The sequence below is a fragment of the Phycodurus eques genome, chromosome 5 (assembly GCF_024500275.1).
Source record: "Phycodurus eques isolate BA_2022a chromosome 5, UOR_Pequ_1.1, whole genome shotgun sequence".
Taxonomy (NCBI): Eukaryota; Metazoa; Chordata; class Actinopteri; order Syngnathiformes; family Syngnathidae; genus Phycodurus; species Phycodurus eques.
Window position 1 is genome coordinate 20583178 of NC_084529.1, and position 24643 is coordinate 20607820.

Sequence of the window (24643 nt, forward strand, 5' to 3'; positions counted from 1 at the left end):
TTTTAATATTACCACTTTTTTATTCATTTTTACACGCATTCATCAGATGAATCACCCACTGGTGCATTGTGCACGAGACGAGCCACCCCCGCGTGACGATGTTGATAATGATGATGAATACTATCTGAACTTTATAATGACAGTGATCAGGCAGCGCTGAAATGCGTATGCCTCACACTTAACACTCAAAGCCCGACTGGCAAAGACACGCCACAGCAATAATAATAACACATTTGGATTCCTGCTCTCCTCCTGGGCCAGATGAAAGGACCACTTTAGCTCCATTACTGGAAGGCCTGAGCGTGCATTCATCAGCCTGCACCTTGACTGCTGAGCTGCATGCCACATGCCCCCCCCCCCCCCCCCCTCCCCGAGGAAATTGTGGGGCTTAACTAATGGAAACATTTAAGATTACACTAATTGACTGAAAAAGTAAACTCATCCACCATCCATTTTCATCCATTTTCCATCATCATGATGGTCCCGGGTTAGCTGAAGCCTTCCTCTACCTTTGCGCAAGAGGAAAGGTACACCCAGGTGAGTACATGCAGACTCTTCTACGTCTCTGTGGCGCAAGCGGTTAGCGCGTTCAGCTGTTAACTGAAAGGTTGGTGGTTCAAGCCCACCCAGGGATGTCTATAAATCTTGCAAATTTCCTCATTGTTAGAGTGACAAATGTTATCTTATCTGCTGGGTTTCCAGTGAGTCTGCTAACTCGAGTCAGTGAACCGATACATCTGAATCATCAGAGTCCGCAGTGTTTCCAATTCCTTAGGAAGACAAGTGACTTGTCTGACTCCACTAACTCGAGTCAAGGAACCAATAAAACCGGTCTGTGGTGTTTTCAATTCCTTCGGAACAACTCCAATCATTAGTCCAGGAGATTCAGGAACGGTACATTGCCTAACACAAATAGCCCCAATCTATCTCTATCACCAGTAGCCTATGACAAGTACACCCTGCCATGAAATGCTCCATACAAGCACCCTGGAGGGGGAAAGTCATTACAAGGGAGCAGGCAGGAGGGATGGGTGCTCCAGGTGTGTACTTGACAATTTCCAATCTGGCAGTGCAAAGTTGTGTTTACACAGGGGGGAGAGGGAAAAAAAACAAGTGCAGTTGACAAGTGGCTCTGTCATGCGGTGAGGAGTTAGTGTTAACACGAAGGCAACAGCAAGCATGTTGCAGTGTGCGAGAACATGAGAGGTCAACCGAATACAGCACGGTAAGAGCACCTCCCAGCAAACTTAAAAGAAATAAATAAATAAATAAAACCACCTTCTGTCTGCCTCCTTGGCCTGTGATGATGTGATGCGAGGGGCTCAGTGCATGCACAGGCTTCATTCATCACTGTCACTCGACTTTTGTTGTTGGGCCAATCCCCCCCACCACCGTCACTCTTGAAAACCACATATAGACTCCTGTAAAAAAAAAAAAAAAAAAAAAGGGGGGGGTTCTCCACTTAGCCATGGCTCAATAAAAAGGGCCAATGCACTTAGTGAGGCATTAATTACCCCCACTTGAAGTGAAGCAAAACCCGAGTTAACTCAACATAATGGACTCTGTCACCACATGCACACCAGTGGCTTTTACATACTGTACATGTCTGTGGATTAGCCACCATGCCCCCCCACCTTGTTTTTACTATTTCCTCTTTCATTAATGCCATATAGAAAAAGAAGTCTATTTGATATATTTTAAGTCTATTTTTTATTTTGCATATTTTTAAACTATAGTATGTATATTTCATTTTAGTTTGAAATAGTCTAAATTAGGAATGCAAATACCGATACTTGATAATGCCAGTACGTCTTGAAACTATGATGAATGTTTTATTCTCATCAAATTGTTAAAAAAAAAACAAATATGGTATACGTTTCACTCAATTATCCATCCATCCATTCATCCATCCATCCATTTTCTAGCCGCTTCTCCTCACTAGGGTCACGGGCATGCTGGAGCCTATCCCAGCTGTCATCAGGCAGGAGGCGAGGTACAACCTGAACTGGTTGCCAGCCAATCGCAGGGCACATAGGAACAAACAACCATTCACACTCACAGTCATGCCTACGGGCAATTTAGAGTCTCCAATTCATGCGTGTTTTTGGGATGTGGGATGAAACCAGAGTGCCCGGAGAAAACCCACACAGGCATGGGGAGAACATGCAAGTTTGCATGTTCAAAGGCGGGGCCGGGGATTGAACCCGGGTTCTCAGAACCGTGATGCTGACGCTCTAACCAGTCGCCCACCGTGCTGCCTCACTCAATTATAACACTTTGTAATAACTTATCATTACTCACATTTTAACAAACTGCATGTTTGTCTAACAGTCTTGTCACTCATTTCATTTAAATGTAGCCTGTAATACAAGGCATTTTAGTTCTAAAATAAAACTGTAGTAGGACAACTGAAGTGATACTTTATCAAATCATCGCTTACCTCACTCTACTCTGGACTTTTTTTTTTTGTTAAAGTGAGGGGCAGGTTTTTTTCATCATCCATTTTGCAGAGAAGAATTTGCAGTCAGCTAAAGGTGTTATCAGTTTTTGCCTGAAGTATCTTTACCTAGAAGATAGATGTCAGGCTGGTGAAGTGGTATTGTTGTCATAGTATCGGTATCATAGAATTTTACGAGTATGACTACAGTCATACTGTATCGGCAGTATCAGTGCATCCATCCATCTATTCTCTGAACCGCTTATCCTCACTGATGTGCTGGAGCCTATCCCCGCTGACTGGACGAGAGGCGAGAGACCAATCACAGGGCACATGTACAAAGACAACCATTCACACTTATGGACAATTTAGACTATTTAATTAACCTACCATGCATTTTTTTTTTGTTCTTTAACCTGTCCTGTTCTTATTATGATGTTTATTGAAAATGCAGCCGGACAGAAAAGGGTTTTAGGCAAACATGCAATGTACCATGCATGTTTTTGAAATGTGGGAGGAAACCAGAGTACACTGAAAAAACCCACACAGGTATGGGGAGAACATGCAAACTCCACACAGGAAGGCCGGATTTAAACACGTGACCAAAACCAACGTGCCAACATATCGGTCCAATTCCTTGATTTATTCTAAATATTTAAAGATAGTATGTATTATATTTTTAATGAAAATTAATGTTTTAATTTTACAATACTCAAGTCATGGAATTTTCAATATTTTTTTTATAAACAGTATTAAAGCAAAGACCGTCCTCATTTTAAGATTAAAATTGGGATATTGATGGAAAAGGTGTCATTTTTACAAGAAGTATGTTAAATGATGGAGGCACGGTGAACGACTGGTTAGCACATCTGCCTCAGAGTTCTGGGGACCGGGGTTCAAATCCCGGCCCCGCCTGTGTGGAGTTTGCATGTTCTCCCCGTGCCTGCGTAGGTTTTCTCCGGGCACTCCTGTTTCCTCCCACATCCCCAAAACATGCAGGGTAGGTTAACTGAATACTCTAAATTGCCCGTAGGTGTGAATGTGAGTGCGAATGGTTGTTTGTTTATATGTGCCCTGCGATTGGCTGGCGACCCCGCCTCTCGCCTGAATATTGCTGGGATAGGCTCCAGCATGTCCACGTGAGGATAAGCAGGACGGTAGATGAATGAATGAATGTTAAATAATGTCATAGAATGATGAGACTAACTTTGAAATGATAATTTTCATCCTTAAACAACAGTTCATAATGTAACAGGACGTTTACACAGCAACAAAAGCACAGATGATTAGGATCCATGCAAAGTTCCTCAATGTTCTCGGAAATCAATTAAGTTGTACTGCCCACTCACCCAAAAATGTGACAACATAACTCCCTTGGAAGAGGTAATGAGGCCATCGTGTCCTTGTCCTTGAACTGCTATTTCATTAAGTTGAAAGACTTGGTTTCTTGGATGTTTTCGCTGTTTGTTTGCACCACAAAACAGAAATTAAGCGGTCGCTGTGCTTTGGCATCATCGTCCACTGTCATTGAACTTATGTAAGACTGCAAACTCGTTTTTTTCCTGCTGCTGCATAACAGCCTCAGCTATAATACTGTAGTCACGCGGATGAAAGTGACCTTGACAATGCATTTAGTACCATGCAGCGCTTACATTTTTTACAGCTGTTTGTTTGATCATGTGGTAAAAATAGATGAGGGCAAATGCTATTTATAAAGGCGCCATCTCGAAAGGAAATGATACAGAAGGTTGACTGAATAGAACACTGAAATCCATTTTCTACAGTGTAAAACCTTTCACGAGACCTAGCTGTCAAGGTCAAATCTTAGAATCAATTATCCTATAGATATTTCGTTGAGTACTCGAGTAATCGCCCGAGTATATGGTATAAACTGTACAGAATGTGATACAACAAAATCAGCCTTTGCTAAACGGTTAGCATTCACAATTAGCATTAGTGAGCTAGCGATTAACATTTTAGGTTTAAAAAAACAACAAAAAAAAACTAACGACCATTCTGCTCACTCATCATACATCATGTTATATGTACATTACACACATACAACCCCAATTCCAATGAAGTTGGGACGTTGTGTTAAACATAATGGGACGTTGCATTAAACATAAATAAAAACAGAATACAATGATTTGCAAATATTGTTCAACCTATATTTAATTGAATACACTACAAAGCCAAGATATTTAATGTATTTAAACTGATAAACTTTATTGTTTTTAGCAAATAAAAAGTTGTGGAATGCTCATCAAACACCTGTTTGGAACACCCCACAGGTGAACAGGCTAATTGGGAACAAGTGGGTGCCATGATTGGGTTGTGGCTCACCGTACAATTGCAAGGAATTGAGGGATTTCATCATCTACGGTTTATAATATCATCAAAAGGTTCAGAGAATCTGGAGAAATCACTGCATGTAAGCGGCAAGGCCGAAAACCAAGATTGAATGCCGGTGACATTCGATCCCTCAGGTGGCACTGCATCAAAAACCGACATGAATGTGTAAAGGATATCACCACATGGGCTCACGAACACTTTAGAAAACTAATGTCAGTAAATACAGTTCGGCGCTACATCCGTAAGTGCAACTTGAAACTCTACTATGCAAAGCAAAAGCCATTTATCAACAACATCCAGAAACGCCGCCGGCTTCTCTGGGCCTGAGCTCATCTAAAATGGACTGATGCAAAGTGGAAAAGTGTTCTGTGTTCCGACGAGTCCACATTTCAAATTGTTTTTGGAAATTGTGGACGTCGTGTCCTCCGGGCCAAAGAGGAAAAGAACCATCCGGACTGCTATGGACCCAAAGTTCAAAAGCCAGCATCTGTGATGGTATGGGGCTGTGTTAGTGCCAAGGGCACGGGTAACCTACACATCGGTGAAGGCACCATTAATGCTGAAAGGTGCATACAGGTTTTGGAGAAACATATGCTGCCATCCAAGCAACGTCTTTTAGATGTACGCCCCTGCTTATTTCAGCAAGACAATGCCAAACCACATTCTGTACGTGTTACAACAGCGTGGCTTCGTTACAAAATAGTGCGGGTACTAGACTGGCCTGCCTGCAGTCCAGACCTGTCTCCCATTGAAAATGTGTGGAGCATTAAGAAGCGTAAAATACGACAACGGACACCACAGACTGTTGAACAGCTGAAGCTGTACATCAAGCAAGAATGGGAAAGAATTCCACCTACAAAGCTTCAACTATTAGTGTCTTGAGTTCCCAAACGTTTATTGAATGTTGTTGAAAGAAAAGGTGATGTAACACAGTGGTAAACATGACCCTGTCCCAGCTTTTTTGGAACGTGTTGCAGCCATAAAATTCTTAGTGAATGATTATTTGCCAAAAACAATAAAGTTGATCAGTTTGAACATTAAATATCTTGTCTTTGTAGTGTATTCAATTAAATATAGGTTGAACATGATTTGTAAATCATTGTATTCTGTTTTTATGTATGTTTAACACAACGTTCCAACTTCTTTGGAATTCAGGTTGTAATAGTGTCTTAAAAATCACTTACAGATGCTCCACTGTCGTTTTTGGCAAAATTCATCAGTGGGCCAACAATGTCCGTGTGGAACATTGTTTTCGGCGGCGCAAACATGGTTTCCATTTAAAAAAAATAATAATAATAATTGTCCCGATGGAGCTTCAAGGCAGAAATTCTCCGTCTACCTATTTTTGAAGTTGACTTAGAGTTATTCGATTTTTTTTTTCCAGTACTACCTTTCACCATGAGATCACACATACTTCCGGGTGGCAAAAGCTCAAGAATTCTCTTAGTCAACAAACATGTCATTTAAAGAAAAACAGGGTAAACGGCTTGAATGATGAGTTTAGCCTTATTCTTTACGGCCGTGATTTGCAATATGTGATGTGTCAGTCGAAAAGACGATGTTACATGAGGTGAATTGTTTCCAAGAGAGACAGGACAACAGCCATAATTTATAATTTAACCAGCAAGTTGATTAAAAATATACGTCGTGAACACCTAGTTAGCATGACCATTGAGGGACTGGCTCATTAATTTACTTTTCTGTTGCTCTGATTAATGGCACAGAGTGTTCTTTCGACGCTGAAAAGAATATTGGGGTGTCGTCTTCGAGCACACTTCAACATTATGTTTTGCATAATTACTAAAAGACAACGCAACCATACATTTTATTCATGCCTGTGAGGAAAATGTCTTCCACTTCCACAAACCCGATGATGGAGGTTTGATTCCCAGTCTGTTCCTTTAGAAGTGGCTACTGCACAATTAGGCAGTCTTGTGATCTTCTCTGGTTTTCTCAACTACAGTATTTATGACTTCCACTCATTTTAGCTTCCTGCAACCAAAGATTCTGCTACTGTAAACACGTTTTTGTCATCATCGGCAACCCCCTCATACTTTTTTCGCTCTCTGCTCACCATGCATACCACCAATATCGTGTAAAAGGTTACTGAGGGATACTGTACGTGGTCGTTGCATCTGTGTTTGGCCTGTTATGAACCTTTTATTCATCATATGCTATGATGTAATATTATGTATTATCTAAATATGTAACAATATCACCTTTGTTGTACTGTATGTGCATTTATTTGTTTTTATTGTATTGATTTGTATTTCCTTTTATTTTGGTTTGTTTTGCTCTGCGGTCTGCAGTCAGGTCAGCATTGCAAATGAGAATCTTTTCTCAGTTGCCTTACCTGGATAAATTAAGGTTAAATAAAACAAATACAATTAATTACCATGGCTATGCTGATCAGAATCAGAATCATCTTTATTTGCCAAGTATGTCCAAAAAACACAAGTAATTTGTCTCCGGTAGTTGGAGCCGCTCTAGTACAACAACAGAGACATAAAGACATTGACAAAAAACAGTCACTGAGCAATAAGGGGTTAATAGTTATCTGGTAATGCCGGTACTTTTTTTTTTTTTTTTTTTGACAATTGTGCAAAAGATGCAGAGTCCTCTAGCACTTAGAGCAGTTATTTATCTAGAGCAATATATATATATAGAGACCAATATTAGAATGACTAATATTGCAATAGTCCGGTGCAATGACCATTGTGCAAAGGGCGCCGAGACTTCAAGGAGTGTATGCGGTTTAAAGTGACGAGTAGCGCGATAATCTGGGACAATGTCGGTTGTGCAAATGTTACAGATACTCCTCAATCAGTGTGCAAATGGAGCGGATGCTACTCTGGCATGAGTGGCCAGTATTGGTCAACAACAGATATGCAAATAGTGCAGCATGGCGAGACAACTACAGTGAGTGCACGAGTAATACATAATTGGCCCAACAGAAATGTGACAACGAACTCAAGTCAACAAATTGCCAGCATGTTGTAATGGAATTGTAGGTCAGGTGTTTAAGAAGTTGATCGCAAGAGGGAAGAAGCTGTTGGAATGTCTGCTAGTTCTAGTTTGCATTGATCGGTAGCGCCTACCTGAGGGAAGGAGCTGGAAGAGCTGGTGACCGGGGTGCGGAGGGTCCGAGAGGATTTTGCACGCTCTTGTCTTAGTTCTGGCAGCGTGCAAGTCCTCAAGGGTGGGTAGGTGGGTACCGACAATCCTTTCAGAAGTTTTGATTGTCCGTTGCAGTCGGAGTTTGTCCTTTTTTGTAGCAGCACCAAACCAGACTGTGATGGAAGAACACAGGACTGATTCGATGACCGACTGATAATGGATAGATAATAGTTGAATAAAGATCGAAAGTTTGATCAGTTTCCATTATTTCCTATGGCTTATTGGGATTTATTATTTTTTCTTTTCTTTTCCCAAATCTGAACTCAATTGAAGATAGGATAGCCCATTAAATTTCAGCCAACATATTTTCTTTATGGAGTCCGTCTGCGTTTTTAATTGTTCACCACCATTGTGTGACTTTATGATGTCGAGTAGGATTATTGCATGTTTCAGATGAAGTCTGTTCATTATTTAAGGCAGATGTGTGCTGACGCGTCTAATTACCAATCTTCTCATGTGTTCGTGTGTGTGTGTGTGTGTGTGTGCGTGTGTGCGCGTGTGTAGTAAAATGCTCAAAATCCCAAAGAAAGCCAGAAGTGATCCAGTTTGACTCCAGGTCGTCTATAGTATCGGTGCCAGAAGAAATGATTGAGACGCAGCAGTGGTTAATTATTTCTCTGCTTGTGATCTCCCAGGAAGCAATTTTTTTTCCACACTTCTAAATGCATCCGTCTGTGTCTGTGTGTGTACGTGTGTGTGACACGTCTCTCTGTCTTTCACTGCCAACCGTTCATAACTGGGATCGTGCAATGATGTGACACCCAAGGGAGAGGATGAGCTCAGCCTTTTCTCTTTTTTTTAATGCAGTTTGCTTTACTCGTTTAGCCTACAAAGCCTACACAAAGGAAAACAGATGATAACACAATCATACATGAAGATTCAGCGATGAGAATCAGAACTGTAAGGGGTGCGCCCCCCCTCCCACCCACCCCATCAGAATGTTAAGCCTACTCTTGCTTGCTAATGAACACAATCTGTTTTAGGATGGAGCCTTTAGTTAATGAAAGACATTACAGACTGCCGATGTTTATGTAGCACCTGGCCAAACACGTTTTGTTCCATAAAGGCTACAGTACTTCCCGGTTGAGGCACAAATATATGGACCCTGGGGCTAAGCTATTGTCATGGGTGTCTGTTATGGTTGTTGTCTTCCCCCTGTCTCGTACACACTTGCTCCTGAGAGCATCTTCCCCACCTGTGCCTCATTTACCCTAATTACCCCATGCATTTAACCTCATGTCTCATTCTTTCTGGTCGCCAGTTCGTTGTACCTTGTTGTCACGTTCCACCATTCCTTGTTTCCACGTCACCGACTCATAGTAAGACTAGACCCTGTTCTGATTATTGACCTTGCCTTTTTGCCTCACGTTTTTTGGATACCGTTGCCTTTTCGGATTGCCTGCCTGTGTACCGACCTCTGCCCGTTTATTAAACCTCTCTTCTTGAAACTGTCCATTTGAATTGGAGTCGTGCATTTTGGGTCCTCTCCTTTGTTGCGTTCATGACAGCTATAGTATCTAAAGAATAAAACATGTTGTCTCCCTTTTATGGTGTAAAAAAAACAACTTCACTCACATAAGATTATTACGCCAATTTCTAAATGGGGGAGAAAAAAAAACCTCTTCAGTTTATATAGCACTTTGCACTTTACTTCCCAGTTGAGGCACACATGGACCTCAAGAGGTGCTCTTATTAAAAAAAAAAAAAAAAAAAAAAAAAAAAAGTAATCTTTACATTTTTGTAGTTCTTTGCAAAACACAATTTGTCCCATAAAGACCACCATACTTCCTGGTTGAGGCACTTACGAACCTGTGGGTCTGAGCCACTAGCCTCTAGCAAGCCAGTTTAAGTTTCTGTAATGGTTGATACAGGTCTCCCAAAAGTCACTATAAACTTTTTTTTTTTCCTATTTCGTTTCAGGTATCGTTCGACATTTGGACGTCAGCATTTGACAGCTTAGGTGCTGCAGTTTTTGTAAGCATGTCATTTCCTTTCCGACGGCTTGCCAAATGACATGAGAGCAGTGTTGCAGAATTGCTGCTTGGCAAGAAGTTTTTCTGTGTCAGTTTGAGAAGTGTCATCAAAAATATGTCAAAAGAGTCTGTGGTCGTGTTACCGGATGCGTCGCAGAAAAAAAGGATCAAATCAGCCTTCCGACCTGGCAGACCCTAACAACTTCGGAGAGTCTCGTTCATGCTGAAGAATTTCTGTTGGGTTTGAGTTCCCCCAAATTCGACAGTTGTGTTTGTTTACCCGACCAGAGAGATGAAAGATAGAATCGTCGCTGAACCACAAGTTTTACAAGAGCCGAGGATTGTTTGGGAATGGTGGAGGAGTGATTCACACATTTCCACGCGGGCATCATAATTTGACAACCTGAAGTCAGTGTGGTTAATGGCATCGAGCGAGGCGGCGGAACCCGACTGAACTGTCAGGCAGCGCGCGTGGTTTGGCACCTGCTTTCATGAATGGCCGATAAGTCGGCCACTAATTTTACCACCATTGAAAATTGCAATCGGCGATGCGACCTCCTGGATTTACTTATGTAATCACGTCGCATGAATAGTAAAATTTGTGTTCGTTGTGAACCCACCACTACGATACCTTGAGAAATAAATGGGGTCCTGGGGACCCAGCCTTGCTTGGCTATAAAACAAGTTAATTTCAATACTACACCAGCGCTGACATTCACAAGAACATGAATGACATTCCCTTCATAATTATTTTTTTTTTTTTCCGCCCGTCTTAGTCGTCTTGACGCCCCGGCCTCACCTCTCCTCTGTGATTGGTCGAGTGCCACATGCTGATGTTTTTTTTCTTTTTCATCTTTTGAAGCCGTTTGGCATCACCTCACATGCGCTGGAGTCATCTACGCGGCCTTTGATCGCAGGAGGGAGCATGCGATCCGTGTCTGCCACCGTCGCCTTTTAACTCCGCTAAAACAACCCCCACCTCGAATTGCCCCGGCCTCCCCCGCGATCTTCCTCCTTAACACTCGAGGCCTTGTCCATGTGAAGCGTGTGTATTTTTTAATTTGTCATTTTTTTTCTTCAAAATGTTATATAGGTAATTTGGCAACTTTTTCTTTTTTCATATTATTCTAATACAGCTTTTATATACACATACAAAAATAATAAAATACAAAGCATACTATGTTTTTCAATTATTTTTAATTACAAACAAACCAATAGCTATTATTTGCGAAAAAATTATTTATATAAAAGAATGACTTTTCTTTTTCCTGAAAAACAAACTGGTTTTTCACTCAATAAAATATGACTGTTATTCCCTTTCAAAAACATTATTCTTTTATGTCTTTCTTGTATTGTATTTTTCCTAAAAGAAATATCGCTTCCTTTAAGAAAAAGACTTACCATTTAAAACAAAAACGTATTTTCATCTAAAAATTCCTGAAAGATTTAGCTTCTTTTAACAAAAATTCCTTGAAAAATGCCCTTTTTTTTCCGTCAAGAAACTGCATTTTTAACTAAGAAAATAAAAATATATAGCTTCATTCTAGCAGTGTTGCACTTGAGAATTTTTTTATTTTGTTTAATGTATGTTTTTCGAGGTGTTATGTCAACTTTTTTTCTCAAAAAAATAAATGGTTTTCCTAAAAAAAATACACACTTTTTTCAGGAAAAAGTTTTCCTCCAAAATTGTTTTCCTCGAAAAAAAGCACCACTAAAAAGTTACCCATTTTTCATTTTGAAAAAAGTCTGAATTTATTCTTAAGACTGTGATTTCTTTAATAACTAAATATTCCTTTAAAAATTTTAAAAAATAAAATGCAACAACTTTTTTTCTCAAAAAAAGAATGCAACTTTTTTTTGTTAGCATTCCACTTTTTATAAAAGCAACACCTGTTTTTCTAAAAAACACAATTCCACAGATTTTCTTTGCCCAAACATATGCCTTTTTTAAGATTGCAACTGTTTTACATTAAAAAAGAAAAATATGACTAAATATGACTTTATTCTTATAACTTTATTCTCCAAAAATAACTTTTTCTCAAAACGTGACTTCATTCCTGCAAAAGTAAACCTTTTCAATTGTAAAAACAAAGCAAAAATTACAACCTCTATAAACTACTGTATATTTTTCTTTTTTTCCCCTCATATGACTGAGTGATTACTTTTTCCTCCAAAAATAAGTCGGACTATCCATCCATCCATCCATCCATTTTCTGAGCCGCTTCTCCTCACTAGGGTCGCGGGCGTGCTGGAGCCTGTCCCAGCTATCATCAGCCAATCGCAGGGCACATACAAACAAACAACCACTCGCACTCACATTCTCACCTACGGGCAATTTAGAGTCTCCAATTCATGCATGTTTTTGGGATGTGGGAGGAAACCGGAGTGCCCGGAGAAAACCCACGCTGGCACGGGGAGAACATGCAAACTCCACACAGGCGGGGCCGGGGATTGAACCCCGGTCCTCAGAACTGTGAGGCTGACGCTCTAACCAGTCCTCGACCGTGCCGCTAAGTAGGACTAATTCGGAAAAAAATTCTTTGTAAGATTATGACTTAAAATGACTTAAGCAAATGGATTTTATCACCACATTTGCTGAATACAATTGATATCCATGGGGAAAAAAAGATCTACAGTGAGCTGTATCCTCAAACCAATTAGCCTCCACTTTTGGAAGGAAGACTTAAAAATATATATTTCAACAACAAGCAATGCAAATGTCTGACAACCCCAAAAAGAGATTTTTAACATACAATCCTTGTTCTTTTTTTTATATAAGGAAATAAAGACTTGAATGCCTCTCATTTAGTCATAGAGGTATGCAAAGAAGCCATAAAACAATTGAAATCATGTTTAGCATTCTTGCAGAGGACAAACAAAGAAGACCGTGAGCACGATAGAAGATGTAGGAGAACATAAACATGAGCAGCAGCTTTAAGGAATTTGTTGTCTTTGCGGTCCCCGGTCTGATTGTGTCCCATTTGTGAATACTGTGCAGTAATTTGACCTTAAAATAACGCTTTTAAAAAATCATGTTGATGGTACACTGACCTTGTAATAAGGAGCAGCTATGTCATTGCTGTGGTAAACCCAAACTATAGCGGTCTTGAATACAGCGGTACCTTGAATTCTTTCTGTGACCATGTTCGTAGCTCAATTTGTTTGTCATTTTTGGCATTGAGATGAATTGAAATGCTCCAAAACATCCACAAAAAAATGTATGTTCTTAATGAAGAAAAATAGCACAGATAAATAATCATAAAAGGCAGTGTAAATAAATAAACTGGTTTTATAAGGAGTAATTACTGCATGTAGTGTTCCATTCGTGTGTTGGATGTGGGCCCTTAAGGGGCGTGGCGTAGTGGCTGGCCGAAGTATTGTATCAAAGTATCACTTTGTATTGTGTACAAAATGTTTTCCTCAATAAAATATACTGGGGCGGCCGACTGGTTAGAGCGTCAGCCTCACAGTTGTGAGGACCCGGGTTCAATCCCCGGCCCCGCCTGTGTGGAGTTTGCATGTTCTCCCTGTACCTGCGTGGGTTTTCTCCGGGCACTCCGGTTTCCTCCCACATCCCAAAAACATGCCATAATTGGAGACTCTAAATTGCCTGTAGGCATGACTGTGAGTGCGAATGGTTGTTTGTTTGTATGTGCCCTGCGATTGGCTGGCAACCAGTTCAGGGTGTACCCCGCCTCCTGCCTGATGACAGCTGGGACAGGCTCCAGCACGCCCGCGACCCTAGTGAGGAGAAGCGGCTCAGAAAATGGATGGATGGATGGAAAATATACCGCTTTATTGATCAAAAACACAATTGTATTCTTGTAAGATTGCAGATCTTTCCGAAAAAAACTGCAACCTTTCACAAAAAAAATGCCTTTCTCCTCATAAGATTTACAACTACATGAGCGCCATTTTGTTGTGCCCAGTGCTTGTATAAAGATTGCGGTTTTCATTGCTTCAATATTGTTCTGAGGACCGACATTTGGCATAAAACGGCTTCATGTTTATTTGTGCTCCTTAAAATGTTGATGTGGTAGTTGGTTACACAGTTGTTGGCTAAACACAAACTCAAAAAAACCATCGCAATAAAGTTACAGCACGTATTCTGATGTTTCTATTACTGTATTTTCACGACCATAAGGCACACTTAAAAGTCTTAAATTTTCTCCAAAATGGACGGGGTGCCTTATAATGTGGCGCGCCTTATGTGTGCACCTACTTCCAAAATCTGTAAATGTTGTTGTGTGACTTTAATGAGCGCTCCGCTTAACTGACTGGGAGCATTTCCTGCCGACACGCTGCTTATATAGAGGAAGGCGGACGTGACTGAGGACAGCATGCGGACGTAAAGGGGGAAAAGTGCGTGTGACAGAGGAGGCTAAAGACACGCCCCCAGTAGGTATATAGTTACAGTATGTGTATCAGTTTTGCTAAGGACCCCCGAAAATGGCACCTACGAAGAGACACACTTACGAAGCACAGTTTAAACTGCAAGCTATCAGTTACGCGGAGGAACATGGGAAATCGAGCAGCCGCGAGAGAATTTAAGATCAACAAATCCATGGTGCGCAAGTGGAGGAAGCAGGAAAACGAGCTTCGCCAAGTCAAGAAGACGAAGCTGAGTTTCCGCCTTGTTTCCGCGAAAAAACGCGGAAACAAGGCGAGGTGGCCCAAGTTGGAAGACCAGCTCGAGCAATGGATTAATGAGCAAAGAACAGCCGGGAGAAGCATCTCCTCTACAGCCACCATTCAACTGAGTGCAATAACTCGGAGCTTGCCATCATTTCGGGAGGCTTGACGAACCGCTGGACATCCGTGTAAACAGGGCGTTCGAAGTGAAGGTGCGAGCGGCGTGGGAGCCATGGATGACAGATGGCGAACACAGCTTTACTAAGACTAGGAGGCAGCGCCTCAATTTTTAAATGGATTGTGGATGCTTGGGCTAACGTGTCTGCTTGCACTGCTGTTCGAGCTTGCGTAAAAGCCGGCATCATTTCTGAGGAGCCGCATGGCAACGAGACTGACTCCGACAATGACGAGAGGGAACCACTCGTGTTTGATGGAGAACTTGCCCAGCTGTTCATTTCGGATACAGAACATGAGGACTTTGATGGATTTGTGGATGAGGACTGATCAAAAAATAACATGAGTACATTGTTAAATACTTCAATAAAGTACAACTGAACTCAGTTTTGCTCCCGCTGCCTTTTTAAAAACATTATTTTAGAATGCATGCATGCTACCGTATGTTTTAAACTAGCGTATGTTTTACCATGCCTGCGCCCAATAATACGGTGCGCCTTATGTATGTGTTAAATACAGAAATAGACCCCGTAACTGAGACTGCAACTTTTAATACGGTGCGCCTTATGGTCGTGAAAATACGGTGGTTATGAACTGCAAAGTCTTAATTACACAGCATTTATGATGCCAGTCAACCTTAATGGTTTAACCACATCTTAGTTTACTTGGATTATACTGTTTAAGTTTTTTTTTTTTTTAATCAATGTAACCTAGTAGACTGACTCATAATCTATTCTAGTCACAAACAAAATGTTACGGTGAGGCGCCTTGGATTAGATAAAAATAGTCTCTGTAAAAAAACGAACGCATTCCTACCGGGTGACATTGGCCCGTTTAGTGCGAATGCTGAGACTCATCAGTGGGAGGCTCCTTCCCAGGAAAAAAGATCACTCAACATCGCCAACGTCTTTTTCCTCCTTAAAGGATTACGTATTTCTCATTGGAGCTCATACAAGACATAGCCTCTGCCTTTACAAAGACACTCATCAGACATTATTCAATAACTTATGTCGGCCCAAAAACATGCATCTAAGCGACCAAAATATATAACAAAGATGTTTTGTGAGAAGTCAGTGTCCCCAGCAACATACATAAAAGTGAATGTGTGTGGAAGAAAAACCGGCATCCCTACCAACCCACATAAACGTGAATCTATGTGCCAGGGAAATTGGCTTGACCATTGGTACCCCACGTTATATACATTATATCCCACATGTACGACATACAGCACACTACCGGTCAAAAGTTTGGACAAGGTTTCTCATTCAATAGCATGAGAAAGTGTGTCCAAACGTTTGACTGGTAATGTATGCAAAATCAAATTTAAGAAGAGATTAGATTGTGCACATGTAGCTATTAGTGTTTCAGCTTTTCAATTCCACAGATGATTGAATTAGTAGCTAGAAAAATAGTAGCTTAGCTCGTTATCTCGCCATCACAGAGCAATCAGCTCACGTCTTTGCAAAGCTGCCAAGCCAATTACCGTAACTCTTTTTTTTTTTTTTTTTAATTTGTCCCGAAGGGGGTCAGAAGCACTCACTCGCTCACTGACTGACCTCTGCCAGGTGCACGTTTAATACTGAAGAGGCGTTATTTCCAGCTATGAAATGGCTGTTTAATCTGGAATTCTTTCTATAAACAGCTGCGCAAACAGGAAAGGTCACGCGTCCACATGCGATGCAAAATAAAAACAAAATTAAAAAATCCAACACATTGGGCTCTAGACTGAATGTCAGTTTAGAGCACTCGTGTTGATGCAGATGAGTTGCATTTAAGACTTTATATGGAAAGACAATCACGCCGACTTAATGTCCCATGCATGTGCATGTGTCTTTTAGTCAGTCTGGTATAAAGTACTGTGCTTGAAGGCGATACTTGAGTAAAAGTGCATGAAGTGATACAGGAAGTAAAGGTACAAGCATCTTGGAAAATCTCAGAAAATAACTGATCAAATTAAAATCACCTTGTACAATATTACTTGAGTAAAAGTCTAAAAGTAGCTCAGGTTTGCTATACCTAAAGTATCAAAAGTAATTTTCTGGTATGAAATGTACTTAAGTATGGGATGTAATTAAAGGTATTCCAAAAAGTGAGAGCTAGAATGTTGATTATTTTTATATTAATTTTAAACTGTTCATTTATTTTACTTTAGTAGATGTATGTTGGCTAATGAGCGAAGTTACTTAGCACACATTTGCCTGACCAATCACGTTAACCATATGCCTAAACAAGCTCATGATAACTAAAATAAGATTAATATTTTGACTTCACTGGATTAATATAAATGAGTGTAAACTACCTTGATGTGCTTCTGTCGGTTGGATGAGTGAAGGCTCGCCGATTGTCGCATGAAGGTAACTTCTAGCCAGAGAAAAATGCTTTCTCTCGGCGTGCTTGCCACTGGGACAACCAGGTAATGTTTGCACAACTTGACCAAATAGAGAAACCTGTCCTTGTTCGGGGCCTATCGCAGCAGCGGGTTCTGCATGGTGGGCATTTCCGGTGTTAACAAAGCAAAAAAAAACACACCAAAAAAAAGTGTGCCCTGGAATAATTCCCCACTGTCCTTCCACTTTGTGAGAGTGTGGGCCGAAACGTTTAATCAAAATCCTGTTGGAGCCGGGCTTTCTTCCCCTTTACCGGTTCTCTCTCTCTTACCAAAGCTGCACATTCAGAAATAGCAATTAGGAAATTGTTAGACAATTTACAGTAAATCAATTAAGTTGAAACTCGATGCCTCATTCTGGAAAGGGAGGACTTTTCTTCTGCTGTGTGCTCTGTAGTTCAAGCATTAGGTCAACAAACAAATTGTTCAGATTTTATTTTTGTAGTAACGACTATCAAGTAACAAGGATGGTTAACGGGAAATATTTTGGCATAAAAGCATACATTCCATGCCAGAAATATAAAGAACCAAGTATGGATACTTGACAATTCTACTAAAGTACAGTAACAAAGTATTTATATTCCCTTCCATTAAAAGAGTGCTTTTAGTCAGGCGTGACCATGTCGGGTGGAGCGTCGACTACTTCCTGTGCAGCGGCCTGCAGCGTGAAAAAGGGCAGCCCAGTGACCCACGTAAACAAGCAGGCCCATGCACAGCCTCTGTTAAACTCGACTCCCTCATTGCTCCAGCCTGACTCACAAATGTTCAAACAGCACTGAAGCGGACCGACCTCGCCCCCCCCATAACAAAACACTGAACTCTTCTTTTCTCCTCCTCCCATGCGCTCCCTCCATCGTGGGGTGTTTAGACATGAAGGAAACAGTGGGGTTTTGAAACCTTTCAGTTGGTGAGTGGTTAGCATGTCTGCTTCACAGTTCTAAAGTTCTTCAAAAAATGACCACGGCGGTGGAAGAGCTACCAGCCACATGTGCGTCTTCGTCGAACTTGACCCTTCCTCCCGGCTTTCGCGGTTGCTCGGGAACTACCGAGGGAATGCTCGGAGCTTGACTGACTTGCTACGCACCAGCTACAGGCCGCGGGTAGCTAGCTAGCGCAGCTAAACACGGTGTAGAGCCACTCGTCTAATCCTTGCCTCCATGTAGGCGAATAAGATACACTTGTTATCATTATCACTAAGGGAGGACGAGGAGGCGTTGCATGCAACACACCGAGCAAGAAGAGAGAACAGGAGGAAACCGACAAGCCATGCTAACCGCTAAGCTAACAGAAAACATGCTTAGGTGGTACAGTAGACATAACAGTAAGTCCGGCTGGAACTGCATTACAGCAGATAATAATCAACTGTGAACAGCAAAATAGCAGGCAAATTAATAAGTGTCTCTGTTTTAGTGAATATAATACAGCAGGTATACTGCAAGCACACACATCTGAAAAACAGAAATGAAATGAATCCCGAAAAGGCATAATATGTCCCATTTCACATTTGAAAAGTCTAAAAGTTTAATGTTGGTAATGAGGTGAAACAAGCAGGCGTGACTTTCCCATCTTGACACAGCTGTGTGAAAAAGATGCACGTGATCGTCATGATTGCCGGGGTCTAGTTGTAAAAAAGGGGGCCGTGATTCCTCCTCCTCGAGGAAACAACAGCGGGATGAACTATCCCTCCCGCTTGAGCTCTTTTCCAGGGTTCCCGTGACCTGGCCTTGAACGTGCAAATGTTATTTTCCCCGCGCTGACATCTAAATAAACGGTCAGCCTTCAGACGGAGGAGCTTCAGGGCGTGATTTAAACCGCAGTGTGTCCCAAAACGGGGAAAGAAGAATGTTATCAAAAGCGCCGTCCGCCTCTGGGTCCACTCATGCCACACAGGCAGCAAGGAGGACGCCTCAGCAAGGCGTTGCCGTTTGAGGTTAGAAAGGCTTCGTTGTGCTCAACACGCCCCAAACCTTCTCACCTCGATGGGAATTCTTTGAACCCTTACATACTGTTCATTTTCCATACACAGTATGGGGCCAAGAATATCCTCATAATCATCTTCCATATTCAATTATGAACTACAGGTCGTTTCAAAATGTATTAATAGCCTGGACAACATTAATAACTGGATGATTCATCCTTCATTAAGGAAAATATATATTTTACACCATCTATGAAAAAATGTGAATTCCTATTTTACCTATGACATGAATTATTTTATTTTTTGTTGTTTCACGCTTTCACTATTTTTAGATTTCCCCCGTGGCCCTATAAAGACCAACAGGTGTGTGTTGCTACAGCAACCTGTGGTGGAAACACAGACAGCTCTCGGGACTGTTCCAAATTTCCCCGTGCCCAAAAAAACATGCGCATACAGTATACATGACTCGGGGGCTTACTGCTTCCGCCAGGACCCTTCAAACAATAACAGGTGCATGTTTATCTGGGAATCCTTGCAAATGTGGTGGTACACAGACAGTTCTGTGCACTGTTTCAACCGTGTTGGGACATTGTTACCACTGTCCCATTAAAAATGCACCAATTTTTGGAACATACGGTTTCACACTTTCAAGATTCTCAATATTATTTTCCTTGATTTACCTCACCTTGGTAAATTTAAAATCCATTTTAGTAGACTGATCAAATTTGATCCGCAACAATCTCAGTTAACACAAACTGTGTAGCACATCAGAATGACATTTTTAAATTTATTCTTTTTTTGTGTGTATTTTGGGTCACTTTGGGAAAATTGGGCATATTTCAGGGTGAAAGAATTATATTCTGGGTATTTTGTATTTCTGTCAAATCTCAAAATGGGTCAAATTTGACCAGAAGGGTATGTAAGGGTTAAGACAACCTTGACCTTTGCATTAGCTAGCGCCAGGACCACCCCGCTCCAAACATATCAGCTCTCACATGGTCCGAGGGGTTCCTGTTTGGCTTTGTAACATCATATTGAAGACATTTTTGGATTCGCGTTGACATCAGCTGCCAGGAATGTCCGCAACTCAACTCAATACTTCCCACCCTGCTCCACGCTATGTGTCATACGTGTGTTTGGACAAGTGTGGGACTGACTGTCAAGTGTCTGTGGATTTAATAAATTGGGGCCAGTCGGCGGTGATCACAGAACACAGTGGTTCCCTTTGAAGTTGGGACACCTCAGAAGTTTTATGATCGAATCACGCGACCCATCAGCGCACCTTGCTGGACATCATTTTAGCCAGCATCAAAGGATTAACACTGCATGTTTGTGCATGCTTTTTCTTTAGTGACACTTATTCAGACGGTGGTGGAAGTTAGCATGATGTTAGCGTGACTCGAGTCACATGACTTCGAGTCAGACTACAGTCATCAATTTTAGGACTTGGGACTTGCTTGGCTAAAACTGATGAAAGACTTGACTTTCACGTGGTATTCATGATACTCCACTTGACCGAGAACTACATGACTTGACAAGTCTTGTCTGTTTACATATGAAAATCTGCATTTTCAAGATAGTTTGTTGTTCATTTTGTTTTTGAACGACAAGTTGTTGTTCTTTTGTGCCGTGCGCGACCTCGGCAAACCACCAATATGTTTTGATGTGGAGTGCAGAGGCAACGTCATGAAGCAAGTATTACGGTTGGAGATCCGAAGATTATTATATTTGGTTTCCTGATATTGATAAAATGGTGAAAAGGTGAATGGCACCATGCAAGGTTTGCAACTCTAAGATAAGAGAGACAACAACTACAATGTCTAATTTCATCTGTCAATACAAAATACACAAAAACAGCTAAACTATGTTAAGTTCACAGTTTAGCTAATGAATACCTGATCAAATAGAATAACTAAGTTTCATGTCGGTTATGTGTTTAATTGAGGAAACAAGTAATAGAGAATACGCAGTCTGGTTTGGAAGTGGGGCCAATAAAAAGCTGCGATTGTGAATGTGTCAGTACAGATACTGAGTGCATGGTGCCTAAAGTGTGAAAAGAATGTGTTGTGACGAAGCAAGACCTGACTTTTATGACTCGACGCGCTTAATATTTAGTGGGAATTTGCTTGATTTTTGCCACAGTAACTTGGGACTGGCTTGAAACTTGAAGGTTAAGGCCCGTCACACACCGAGGAAAGTGGACCCTCGCAGAAAAGTGACATTTGGCAACTTGTCGCCACACACCCGGAGCGCCGCAACAGAAAACCTGCAACCCGACTGTATTATTTTTTACAGGACCACATAAACATGGTGCAATTGTGAAGAAAGAAATGGAAGAAGAGAGGAACCGGCTAATTATCAACAGTTTCCTCTCTCTTGAGAGTGGCTTTTTTGAGAGGCTGATGGCAATGATCGATCGCTCCCGGTATATTGACTGCACCAGTGCATTTCTGCGACAGACTCTCTATGCTTTGCTTTCTAGCCACAGGTACAGTACATAGTATTATCATTGTATTATTGTAAAACACACATATATAAAGTATATGCTGTTTATCCTGTAATGGCAGGCTGGGTCACTCTTACGCTTGGAACCCGGACGGTCGGCCACTTATGAAAACTAGTTGCTGCACCCCGCGCACTGTGCGACAATTCAGTCGGCTTTGCCCTCATAGTTTGGTACGTGGCAGGCCTAAGATTTGAGACTCACTTATGACTCGCACATGTTGTATGTGATTTACTCCCACCTCCGGAATAAAGAGACTCACATTCTTAGCAGAAAAGACTCTGGCAGTGCCCAAGTACTTTTGTCTGGGGAGTGTTTCGGTGTCGTGACAGTGGGAGATGATCGCCAGTAGTCACTCAGCAATAAATAAATAAATACATAATAAAATAGCCGCATTTAATGCCGTTAACAGTTTCATTTGGGCAGATTTCGACTTTGTTTTCCTTCTGAGGAATCCACTTTCAAAGCGCTATGTATTCATTTGTTGTCTTTCAACAAGTCACTGCTATTTGGGAGCAAGAACAAAGCGAGGGAATAAGGAAAGTGCAGACGCTCAAAGAAGTAGCCCAGATGGTCATTAGTCATAAAGGGAATGTTGCAGAACAGGGGAAACACATCAGACAACTCCAAAAAAAATCCCAGCTGCCAAAATTAGACATGCATCCTTGCCGGAATATCACTCGAATAATCAAACGCACTCCCCACTGCGCTTACAGTGAAACCTCTGGAGTTGCTACAATGTTGTGGGGAAAATACGCCTCTAACGTCATCCTGAGTTTGAAATCGAACACTTCAGCGAGCATCAACTGATGTGCACGTGTTTTGCTTTTACTTCTGCTTTTTTTGCAATACATAGTCCTAAAAAGATATGGTCAGCATTCACGACGGCATATCGCCATATTTTGAAATGCAAATATGTCGTGTCGTGAGATGTACTACATTCATTGGTCATCCATCTTGAAGACTGACTTAATATTACCTTCTTTTCACACTTGTGTGAGAGTTACTCAAAGCATTGTCTTTACAGGTTTTATGATTGATTGATGCCACAGTTCAATCCTGGAATTTATTAATTATAGCTCAGCTAATATTTTACATAACAAATAACAAGTGCTTTACAAATATACAAAGATAGATAGATAGATAGATAGATAGATAGATAGCCCCCTGCTTGCTAAATATTGAAACCATATTAGTTCCTCTAAGCATAAATATATACTGCATGTATGTGTTTTTCTTTGTTAACTTTGTATGACTTTGAGTGAGTTTATTTGGGGTACGACTTTACACTTTTGCCAAATAGTGCGTTGGCTCATTATTTGACAACCACCACTTTAAAGCTATCGAAATGATGTGATTTATGTGTCTACCATTTTTTTTATCTGCTTTGCAAATATGTTTGTTATAAATGATTGACACTCATAAATTACATCTCTTAGAAATAGACAGCTATAACGTATGTTACCAACTTGCCAAATAATGAGTCAACGCAGAACCAAAAGCTAATGTTTCTAAATGATTTATTTGATGTATACAGTTACTGTAAAGTTGTACCCAAAAATACTGCGTCGTCCTTTTTTACAGGGAAAACAAATCACGATGTTCATATATCATGTCATCTTGATTCCCTGCAGGCTGTTTTTAATTCGCTCACTACAAAGGACCAGCATGTTTGGAACATGAGCATATTTTTATTTTTCTGCAGGAATGGCATGCTGATGACATTCCATTGTAAATAAGCTCGGATCGGAGACACGGCCAGGCTGGAGACGGGATGGGTAAGGGAAGTGGTTGCAGCCCAAAGAGTCATTACAGTACCTCAGTGGTTCGCACTTCATTAGCTTGTATCTCATGTTGTTGTTTTATGTACCGCCTGTGTCTGTGTGTGCGTGTGTGTGCCCGAGGTAATGCGATAGTGAATGTCAAGCCCCACATGCTCCTGGGAAGTTTGTTTTCCTCCTCGTCTTCTGAAAGGAGAGACAACAGAGGACGGACCACCCTGGCTGACAGGGAGAAGGTCACTGGGTTTGGACTTGCACCTTATCTGCGTGAAGGTCACCTGTTTTCTCTCGTACTTGTCCTCATGAGGGTCAAGGGTGACTTGGAGCCTAGCCCAGCTGACTTTGAGTGAGAAGAGGGGTAAACCGTGGACTGGACGCTAGCCAAAAGCAGGGCACATAGAGACAAACAACTATTCACACAGTGCTGATGGTGCACTGCTTCCTCTTCCTGAGATTCCGGATGGTGGACCTGAATTCTTCAAAGCCGTCCAGAAGTCATTCTCACTGGCCTCACCGAGCTCCTACCACGTCTGAGTTTTTGTCTCGACGACTACCAAAGCTGTATTCCACTTGGCCTGCCGGTACTCATCAGCTGGCCCACAGGCCAAAAAGGCCTGATAGGAGTCCTTCTTCAGCCAAAGGCATCCCTCACCGCCGGTGTTCACCAACGGGTTTGAGAAATGCTGCCACGACAGGCACCAACCACCTTACAGCTAAAGCTCCAGTCAGTCGCCTCAACAATGGAGGCACGGACTCAATCCCCCCTGCCTCCTCCAGGATGTGGGCGAAATTCTCCAGAGCCTGGAGTTAAAAATCCTTCCCCTCACATTACATTTGGGCCTGCCGGTCGGTGACCAAGTGACAGCTCCACCCCTCTCTTCACCCAAGTGTCCAAGACATGCGGCTGCAGGTCCGATGGCACGACCACAAAGTTGATCATCGAACTGAGGCCTAGTTTGTCCTGGTGCTGAGTGCACGTATGGACATTGAACATGGACAGTCCGTGACAAGCACAAAAGTCCAATAACAGAACATCGCTACGGTCTGATTGGGGCCGGCGCTCCTCCCAATCTTTCCCTTCCAAGTCTCACTGTCATTGCCCACGTGAGTACTGAAGTCTCCCAGCAGAATGAGGGAGCCCCCGGCGGGAGTGCATTCTAGGATCCCCTCCAAGGACTCCAAAAAGGGTGGGTCTCTGAACTGCTGTTTGGTGCATAGGCACAAAGAACTGTCAGGCCCTGGGCCCCCACCCGAAGGCAGAGGAAGGCTACCCTCTCGTCCATCGGCATGAGCCGGGAGATAGTATGCCC

The 24643-nt window shown here is 41.8% G+C and overlaps 1 non-coding gene across 1 annotated transcript; it reads left to right on the plus strand.

Annotated features, from left to right (window-relative positions):
* The first annotated feature begins 561 nt into the window (after positions 1-561).
* Positions 562-635, plus strand: trnan-guu (transfer RNA asparagine (anticodon GUU)). Its single transcript has one exon. It is a non-coding gene; the product is annotated as a tRNA-Asn (tRNA).
* Positions 636-24643: the final 24008 nt, after the last annotated feature.